The following is a 9932-nucleotide window of genomic DNA, read 5'->3' as shown; positions in this document are numbered from 1 at the left end:
AATTTAACATGTTTGGCAGTAAAGCTAAGAAGCTATTGTCTTTAATGTTCAGTATGGTTGCTGAATTAAAAAACAATGATCTTTTTAGTGCACAAGAATCTTTTACTGGCTTCAAGGTTTCTTCCCTTACAAGTGCAGTATTGTCCAGAGAGGATTATTGGAACTGATAGTTGATAAAGATATTCTGTGCTAATTATTAAGACCACTGAGGTATTTAATAAAAGTATAATTAATCCAGATGTAAAAATGTTTAGTTAGATATCAAGCAGATAAAATTTCTCTCAACTTGGTTGCAACAGCCGTAGTATGTTGGTTAATTAGGTAACCCAAGGTCTGATAGTTTCTCTTTGTATGAAAAGCAACATTCATTTTGTGATGCTTGACATGTCAAACACTTGAAAATACTTGCCTGCTTCCAATAATTTTCCCTTCTATAATGATTTCATTCATTTCAGAAATGTCCATATTCCTGGATTCATTCCAGGATACAGACTGACAAAGGGCGATTGTTTATTTTCTTCGTTGTCATACCTGTGGACGGGCAATATGAGCCAGATGGCTCAGGGGTTAAGAATAGCGGCTGCAACACATGCAGCATTACATCTTGAACATAATTTAAGAAAGGTATGAGAAATTATATTGATGATCTTGTTTGGTATTTGTTATTTTTTTATAATTATTTATATTTGTTGTATAAATTATTACAAATTGTAATTGTTGTTTTGTTAAATGTTGCTCAGAACATACAAATATTCATAAAGAGTATACGTAAGGAGAATATTATTTGTTTGGAGTTTATCAGGAATTAGAAGGTATACATACAGGTACAGTCCTACCCACTTATATAGACATCACTTATGTCGACAAGCCGCCTATTTTGACAAAAAAGCAAAGTCCCGGTCCCTTGGCCTACTATTACTACCAAAATTGTCAAGCTGATGTCGACGTCGAGATAAAAAAAATAAACGTACATGTCGACAGAAGCCCTTGGTCCCAGCTTGAACAAATCCATTGTTTTCTAATCATTTATGTCGACAAGCTGCTAGTTCCGACCTATACTTTGTTCAACAATTAGTTGATCTTGGTGTCAGGGTTTAATTTTCCCGCCTAATCATTTATGTCGTCAAGCAGGCAGTTCTGACCTGTACTTTATTCAGCTATTAGTTGATCTTGCCGCCAGGCTTTAATGTCACGGTCAGATAAAAAATCAGGCTTTTTTTCGGTTCTATAAAGTTGGCCTTTCTTGGCGACTTAAATAAAAGCAATGAAATCTGATTGATTCTTGCTATTTCCTAAGTGATCGCTGATTAAAACAAGTTTATTGTGCTGTGACTGTTTCCTTTTTAACTTTAGCATGTGTCAATGTATACAATATTATGCCTTCATTAATCATATCAGCCACTTATCTCTTTTTCTCTTTAATTTATTTTTCATTATGACTTCTGTAACTAAATACATGTACTGTTTAAACCAACTTGCTGACAGGTTTTCATTTCCCTGGTAGCCTCAATAAGATGGGAACAAACTGATCAAAATCTAGGCCAATTTAAATACATGTACTTGAAGCATGTAAATAACAACTATGCAACCATGTGCTAATGCCTACATTTAATATTGACATTGAATATCGTAGTGAATGCTTTTCATATCAGGATGTGACCGATGCAATAGTTTATTGTGGATTTATTTACACAAAGGTAACCAAAATGTAATTTGTCAATATATAAGTGTATTTCACACTGGTTTTGTCTTCATGTACTCAAAATTTCCATTGTTTGTTTTCTCAAAGTGTAAATGCTGTTCACTGACGACAGGTCACCCCTTACTAATTAATTTAACTTGTAATCTTTTTTTTCAGACCCCCCAACACTTATCTCGACATCCACCTATGTCGACAATATTTCCTCGGGTGCGAGGATTTCAACATAAATGGGTAGGACTGTATTATGATGAGACTAGCATCATCAAAGAAACATTTTTTACTCCAAAATTTCGAATCCCAGATAATATTGGCATAGGAAAATCAGACCTCTGACTGTTGTACATGATGTTTTTGTTAAGTGTGTATGCATCATGTTTCAGTAACACAAAAAGAACTTGAAAATTTACACTGTGTAACAAAATGATATACTTTTTGTTGTACAATGATTTGTCAACTCGGGAAAGAAAATTGTTTTCATCGAGGACATCAACCATAAGTGAAGTCACTAATTGTTTAATGTTAACCTTGTTCAAATACAAGCACTTGTCATATTTTAATTGACAGAGTTTATAATACATATCATCCAGTTTATGCTCTGCTCATCTTTGTCTGTTGCCTTTTAACAAGCCATTGTATTGAGTAACACTTCACTTTCTATATCTGTGGCACATTGCATTCATTTTTTTTGTGAAGGAAACATGTTCTTGATGCAATTTTTTATCACAGTGATCAATTAATATAACTAAGTATTTATTATAAGTTTTGTCATTAGATACATATATACTAATGTATTTTATCTTTCTTCCTTTGTTGCTTAGCTCATCTCAGAAGGTTTCTCAACAGTTGATGATGTAAGGATGCTGCTTGAGAGCTTCTGCCCAGAATTAGTGTGGCAGAAATGTTCAGATGCCGACAGTCCAGAAGAATTGTTAAAATTCATATTGCAAGAAGAGGCCATATTAACAGCAAAACCCAAATGTTATTCAGGTGTGCTGGAGAGTGGTTGGGTGTGGTTACGTACTAGTGTTTGATGTAGCTAGCAACAAGTGTCTTGACTCCTACATTTTTCCAGAGGGTGATACCAAAATTGTCAACATTACAAGGATTTTTTTTTATTTCTTTCTTATTGTGGCTGTAACTTGTGAAATGTGAAATAGTAATAGCATGGTGAACCTGGGTATATATTTGTGTGTCTCAGTTGAATTATGTCAGAACAGTTTTCAAGGTTAAAGAAAAATTGTCAGGAATACAAACATGCCTAATTTTTAGGTTTGGAACTAAAATTTTATTTAATTCCATTCATTATATAACCTTGTAACTTGAATGGTATAATAATTGCTCTGCGATTTTATTTTTCCTAATCTTTATTATGCTGCTTTCTTGTTAATTAAAAATAAAAAATTAGTAAGTATTGTGATTTTGGACATATTTTATAAGGTCGCAGAGTATACAGGCACAATAATTCTGTAATAATTTCCTTTGCAGTCTTTTTGTTCATACATACATTGTAAGCCCCCCCCCCCCCAATTTCCTTTCCTGATAAAATTAGCATCTCAAGAAAACAAGAAACTAATAAATTTGACTATTATGATTCATTATGAAAGTGACTGATCATTTCCCTTTTCTGTCTTTCCATTTTGTCAGTTTATGCCTCTGTTGTTCATTGTGTGCCTTTTCATGCTTTTGTTTTACATATTTTGATTATGATTAATAGTGCCACTTTTTGAATTTTATTGCTTTCAGTTTCTTTCATTATTAATTTTTTTATGAATAGAATCCCTAAAGTATATTTACTTCATAATGTAACATAAATCTACACAATTTTTACAATCTTTACACTCTTGTTGATACAGTAACACACTTAAAAATATAAACCAAAAGTATTTTTTATTTTGAAAAGGTTTCCATTCACTGATGATTTCATAGGTGTAAAGATGTATATTAATATGGTATAACATTTGTTTCGTTTTGAGGGTATTCATTTTATTTATAAATTAATGCTTAGTGTCACAAAAAATATAGAGTAACAGGTCAATTTTCAAATGTGTTTTCATTAAGACATATCAAATAACATCTCATATGCTATTAGTACATATATCAGTTTCTAATTCTGCTGAAATTAATATTCAGTAACTAGCTTTTGACATCCAAGATAACCAGTTACCTGGTATAAATTTTAAAGCAGTTGAATATCATAGATGATCATGCCTTAACATGCAGTCAAATGAGCATGTTTAATTATAGTTGTATAATCTTTACTATGTATGTATGTATGTATGTATGTATTCTGTCTGTCTGTCTGTCTGTATGTATGTATTGCTGTCAAATACTAATAACAAAAAAGACCAGTCTATTGTTAAATGATATTAATATTTTTCATTGGGCCCATTGAAGTAGGCTTTCTGGCTGGCTACCTGGATCAGAGGATACAAATGCACTCAATTAACAACCTTAAATGGTATAACGAGAGCATTCACCCTTCTACTTGCAAGCATCAGACCATTCCTAATGATCCAAATCATATCCAGGAGGGGGATAAAGGTGCATGTTGTTCCAGTGATTCTCATCCGGGTATATCTTATACTTATCTGTTTTGCTGTTTGTAGATGCATTCATTTGTAGTTGATTGTTGAATGACATATATTATCATGCCTTTGCATGCTGCAGTCAAATGAACATGTTTAATTATACAGGTATAATCTTTACTATGTATGTATGTATGTATGTATGTGTGTGTGTGTGTGTGTGTTAATGTATGTATGTATGTATGTATGTATGTGTGTGTGTGTGTTAATGTATGTATGTATGTATGTATGTATGTATGTATGTATGTATTGCTGTCAAATACTAATAACAAAACAGACCAGTCTCCTGTTAAATTATGTTAATATTTTTTCATGAGGCCCATTCAGGTAGGTTTTCTGGCAGGCTTCCTGAATCAGAGGATCCAAATGCACTCAATTAACAAACTTAAAGGATATAATGAGTGCATTCACCAGCAGCAGACCATTCCTAATGATCCAGTTCATATTCTGTGGATAAACATAGCTGGGGATGAGGTCGGGCATGTTGTTCCCTTGATTCCCATCCAGGTATGTCTTATGTTTATCTGTTTTGCTGTCTGCTAATGCTTTCAGGTGCAGGTCTATATTTTCACAAATTACATTTTCCTGCTGTTGATGTATTCTTTTATGAGAGCTTTACTGTCTTTCTTTGCAAATGCCTCATACTTATATTGTTGAGTCATAACATTGTATACCACATGCAATTTTTTTTTACACCTGCTCATCAGGAAATCATATTTATGCTCTTTTCAGTTCAGTATTACTCTGTTTTATGATTACTTGGTTTCCAAGTGACATGGTGTTATGTACAATTAAAATGGATATGTTTTATAGCAATATAAAGGTCTGTACAAAATTGTATTTTATGTTCAAACCACTGATAATTATTCTACATATTCTACCCCTTCTGTCCAAGAATATTAGTATGATTGATTATTTTTATTCTTGCATATTTTATATTGTTATAATAAATAAGAGAGTGGCTTGAGAATGACAGGGAGAAAGACATAACACAGTTTAATGTTCCTTTCTTTAGTTTACTAATGACTATAATGTTTATCAAATTCATATATTTCAGGATAACCCTTGACCAAAATAGGACCAACAACAACAATGGTATGGGTTAATTACAATGTAAAATTGGAATAAAATTAATCCAGTGAATTTTATTCATCATTCATTTATGCCCATTAAAATGATCTTGAAATGTATTCACACAATTTTATAATCCCTGAACTTAGCACCAGACAAATATCCTTTCCTGACCCTTCACCCTATCACCTGACACATAGCTTTACCTTAGCACCAGGCATATTTATTTTCCTCTAATGACTTACCATAGCATTTTACTGAATACGTCATAAACGTGGTCAACTTGCATCATGACCACTATAAATCAAAATAGAATATAGATGGTTCTTATCAACAGTAACAATATTTAAACAAAACCTTTAATAAAATCGTCAAAAAAGGGAAGACTTCCAGAAGCATTATAAAATATACCAAAGTTCAGTTTATGCCCTCTTTGGACCCAACATTAGAGTCATTGGAGATATGGATATTTTTGTATGACCCAATCCAATTATATCCGCTTGTTTATAATATTCCAAACATAGTGGAAAAATCTCTCATTCAGTCTTATGCTCTACAATATAGAAAACTAAGCATTTGTAGTTTAAATTTAAATTAAAATTCAAACATGTCTCCTAGTCATTTCTTTGTTTATATATGTACCGTTATTTCAAACACAGTCATCTTTAATTGTTTTATCCATCATTTTAGCCAAATCCTTGCTGCAAGACAATGGTATCATTCAAAACCCGGATGCTGCAGTAATAGGATTCATCAATATGATTCTCACATTATATAACATGTAGTAATACCTGCTGCACTGATGACCAAGGGAGTATATAAACTTCTCACTAACAAAATAAAGTGATTAGTAGAAGAAATGTACCAACCACGTAAATTCCCTCTGATGATTGCAATTGTAACTAGACACGCACTCACCCACCCCAGCAAATGTGGGGCGTAGGCACCAGATTTTTTCAGTTTTCACTTTCTAACAATTAATATTTTATCGTAAGTGAAGGCGACCTTCTGAGGGATATAGATCTGACAGATCCCAAAACCACCGAGAGCCTGATCAATCTCTACGGATGTGGATTATGACATCTATTCAACTCTTCCACAGCTATTAGTCATTAGAAGAGATGTGAACACTAAAAAGGAGAAAACTGGACATTATGGTTTAAAAACACTATCATCAGGAGAAAAATGGACATTATGGTTTAAATACACTAACAAAAGGAGAAAAATGGACATTCTGGTTTAAAAACACTAACAAAAGGAGAAAACTGGACATTATGGTTTAAAAACACTAACAAAAGGAGAAAAATGGACATTGTGGTTTAAAAACACTAACATAAGGAGAAAACTGGACATTCTGGTTTAAAAACACTAACAAAAGGAGAAAAATGGACATTATGGTTTCAAAACACTAACAAAAGGAGAAAAATGGACATTATGGTTTCAAAACACTAACAAAAGGAGAAAAATGGACATTATGGTTTCAAAACACTAACAAAAGGAGAAAAATGGACATTGTGGTTTCAAAACACTAACAAAAGGAGAAAAATGGACATTCTGGTTTAAAAACACTAACAAAAGGAGAAAAATGGACATTGTGGTTTAAAAAAAACTAACATAAGGAGAAAACTGGACATTCTGGTTTAAAAACACTAACAAAAGGAGAAAAATGGACATTATGGTTTAAAAACACTAACAAAAGGAGAAAAATGGACATTGTGGTTTAAAAACACTAACATAAGGAGAAAACTGGACATTCTGGTTTAAAAACACTAACAAAAGGAGAAAAATGGACATTATGGTTTCAAAACACTAACAAAAGGAGAAAACTGGACATTCTGGTTTCAAAACACTAACAAAAGGAGAAAAATGGACATTATGGTTTCAAAACACTAACAAAAGGAGAAAAATGGACATTCTGGTTTAAAAACACTAACAAAAGGAGAAAAATGGACATTGTGGTTTCAAAACACTAACAAAAGGAGAAAAATGGACATTGTGGTTTAAAAACACTAACAAAAGGAGAAAAATGGACATTGTGGTTTAAAAACACTAACAAAAGGAGAAAAATGGACACTGTGGTTTAAAAACACTAACAAAAGGAGAAAAATGGACATTATGGTTTCAAAACACTAACAAAAGGAGAAAAATGGACATTATGGTTTCAAAACACTAACAAACCAAGGTTTGCTGCTACCTAAGTAGTGTCTAACACTTTAACAAATCTGAACACAATCAAAACTGTATTCTTTGTCAGCAATTATAAAATCTTCTAATCTGATACAAGGCTATCTAGTAGCGATATTAATCGGTAAGATAGTGATTTTATTAGCTGGTAAGGATCAACACCTCTGTTTCAATGGGAGTCCAGGCATTTTTAAAATTAATAATGCACTTCCTAGACATTAGCACCAGAACCAGAAATAACTAATTTCTGGAACTTCAATCCAGGCAAATATACTTCACTAACTCAAGGACCATACATATGTAGTTCCTAGACCTTAGCAACAGAAATGTACTCCACTGGCTCTAACACCAAATGTACATACATCCTAGACCTTAGCACCAAACGTATATACTTCCTAGACCCTAGCACGCGATGGATACACTTCCTAGACCTTAGCACCAGACTATATACTTCCTAGACCATAGCACCAGGCATATCTACTACCTAGACCCTAGCCCCAGATGTACATACTTCCTAGACCTTAGCACCAGACATATGTGCTTGCTAGACCATAGAACCAGACATATCTACCTCCTAAACCTTAGCACCATATGTATATACTTCCTAGACCCTAGCACCAGACGCATATACTTCATAGACCTTAAGACCCGACGTATATACTTCCTAGACCCTAACACCAGACTTATATATTTCCTAGACATTTGCACCAGACGTACATATTTCCTAGACACTAGCACCAGACGTATATACTTCTTAGATCTTAGCACCAGACATATCTAATTCCTAGACCTTAGCACCAGACATTTCTACTTCCTAGACCTTAGCAACCGACGTATATACTTCCTTGACCCTAGCACCAGACATATATACTTCCTAGATCTAAGCACCAGATGTCTATAATTCCTAGACCTTAGCACCAGACGTATATGCTTCCTAGACCTTAGCACCATATATATCTACTTCCTAGACTTTAGCACCATATATATATACTTCCTAGACCTTAGCACCAGACTTATGCATTTTCTAGACCTTAGCACCAGACGAACATACTTCCTAGACCCTAGCACCAGATGTATATTATTCCTAGACCTTAGCACCCGACGTATATACTTCCTAGACCTTAGCACCCGACGTATATACTTCCTAGAACTTAGCACCCGATGTATATACGTCCTAGACCTTAGCACCAGACATATCTATTTCCTAGACCTTAGCACCAGATGTTTATACTTCCTAGACCCTAGCACCAGACATATATACTTCCTAGACCCTAGCACCAGACATATCTATTTCCTAGACCTTAGCACCAGATGTTTATACTTCCTAGATCCTAGCGCCAGACATATATATTTCATAGACCTTAACACCAGACATATCTACATCCTAGACCTTAGCACCAGATGTATATACTTCCTAGACCCTAGCACCAGACGTATATACCTCCTAGACCTTAGCACCCGACGTATATACTTCCTAGACATTACCACCCAACGTATATACTTCCTAGACCTTACCACCCGACGTATATACTTCTTAGACCCTAGCACCAGACTTATGTATTTCCTAGACCTTAGCACCAGAAGTACATACTTCCTAGACTCTAGCACCAGACTTATGTACTTCCTAAACCATAGCACCAGACGTATATGCAGAAAAAGAGGTATCTAGTCCTGGATCTTAGAACCAGTCATATGTACTTCACTAACTCAAGCAACAGATGAATATACTTATAAGAACCTTAACAGCAGGCGAATACACTTCCTAGTCCTTAGCACCAGATGGTTGTACTACCAGGACCTTAGCACCAGATTGTATTCCTAAACATTAGCACCATATGTATATACTTTCTTGTCCCTAGCCCCAGACTTCCATATGCTCTTACCAGATCTTAGTGCCAGACATATGAATGTCCTAGACCTTATCACCAGCTGTAACTCCTGGTACATTATTTTATTTTTGCAAAATTTGTTTATATTTATAAATTATATAGAATATAAATTTGTGTATGTGACCTCTGTCAAGAATGAAAATTGCATAAGATCTACAAATAGATAATTACGTATGTGTTGACAATTATTAATAATAATCTTACAGGCAATGTTCATGGAAAATGTGTAGTGCATTCTGTCACGTGTGGTCTATTGTGAAATACAGTCGCAGTAGATGGTGTTTATAAGGAAAGAATTAAGCAATCAGATTCATTCCGATTTTGGAGTCAATCTCTCTTCTTGTGTTCCTCATCTAAATCTGCAGATGTGATTGATTAATAGTGATTGAAATTACTGAAGAGGAATTTTTTGTGAATGTTTAGTGGAAATAGAAAGTGTTCATTTTGGATTTTAATATTATCCTGGAACTTTGATAGGGTTTGGGTTACGGTTGATGACAT

At 34.0% G+C, this 9932-nt stretch overlaps 2 long non-coding RNA genes across 2 annotated transcripts; both read left to right on the top strand.

Annotated features, from left to right (window-relative positions):
* The first annotated feature begins 495 nt into the window (after nucleotides 1-495).
* On the top strand, nucleotides 496-4444 carry LOC149770113 (uncharacterized). Its single transcript, XR_016418947.1, has 2 exons — nucleotides 496-624; nucleotides 2521-4444. It is a non-coding gene; the product is annotated as an uncharacterized LOC149770113 (long non-coding RNA).
* Nucleotides 4445-4484: 40 nt separating this feature from the next.
* On the top strand, nucleotides 4485-5430 carry LOC149770112 (uncharacterized). Its single transcript, XR_016418945.1, has 2 exons — nucleotides 4485-4794; nucleotides 5345-5430. It is a non-coding gene; the product is annotated as an uncharacterized LOC149770112 (long non-coding RNA).
* The last annotated feature ends 4502 nt before the right edge of the window (nucleotides 5431-9932 follow it).

Source organism: Sinohyriopsis cumingii, unplaced genomic scaffold (assembly GCF_028554795.1).
Source record: "Sinohyriopsis cumingii isolate HCF-2022 unplaced genomic scaffold, ASM2855479v2 utg002698l, whole genome shotgun sequence".
Lineage (NCBI taxonomy): Eukaryota > Metazoa > Mollusca > Bivalvia > Unionida > Unionidae > Sinohyriopsis > Sinohyriopsis cumingii.
Note: the sequence above shows the minus strand (reverse complement) of the source record. Positions and strands in the feature narration are given on the sequence as shown.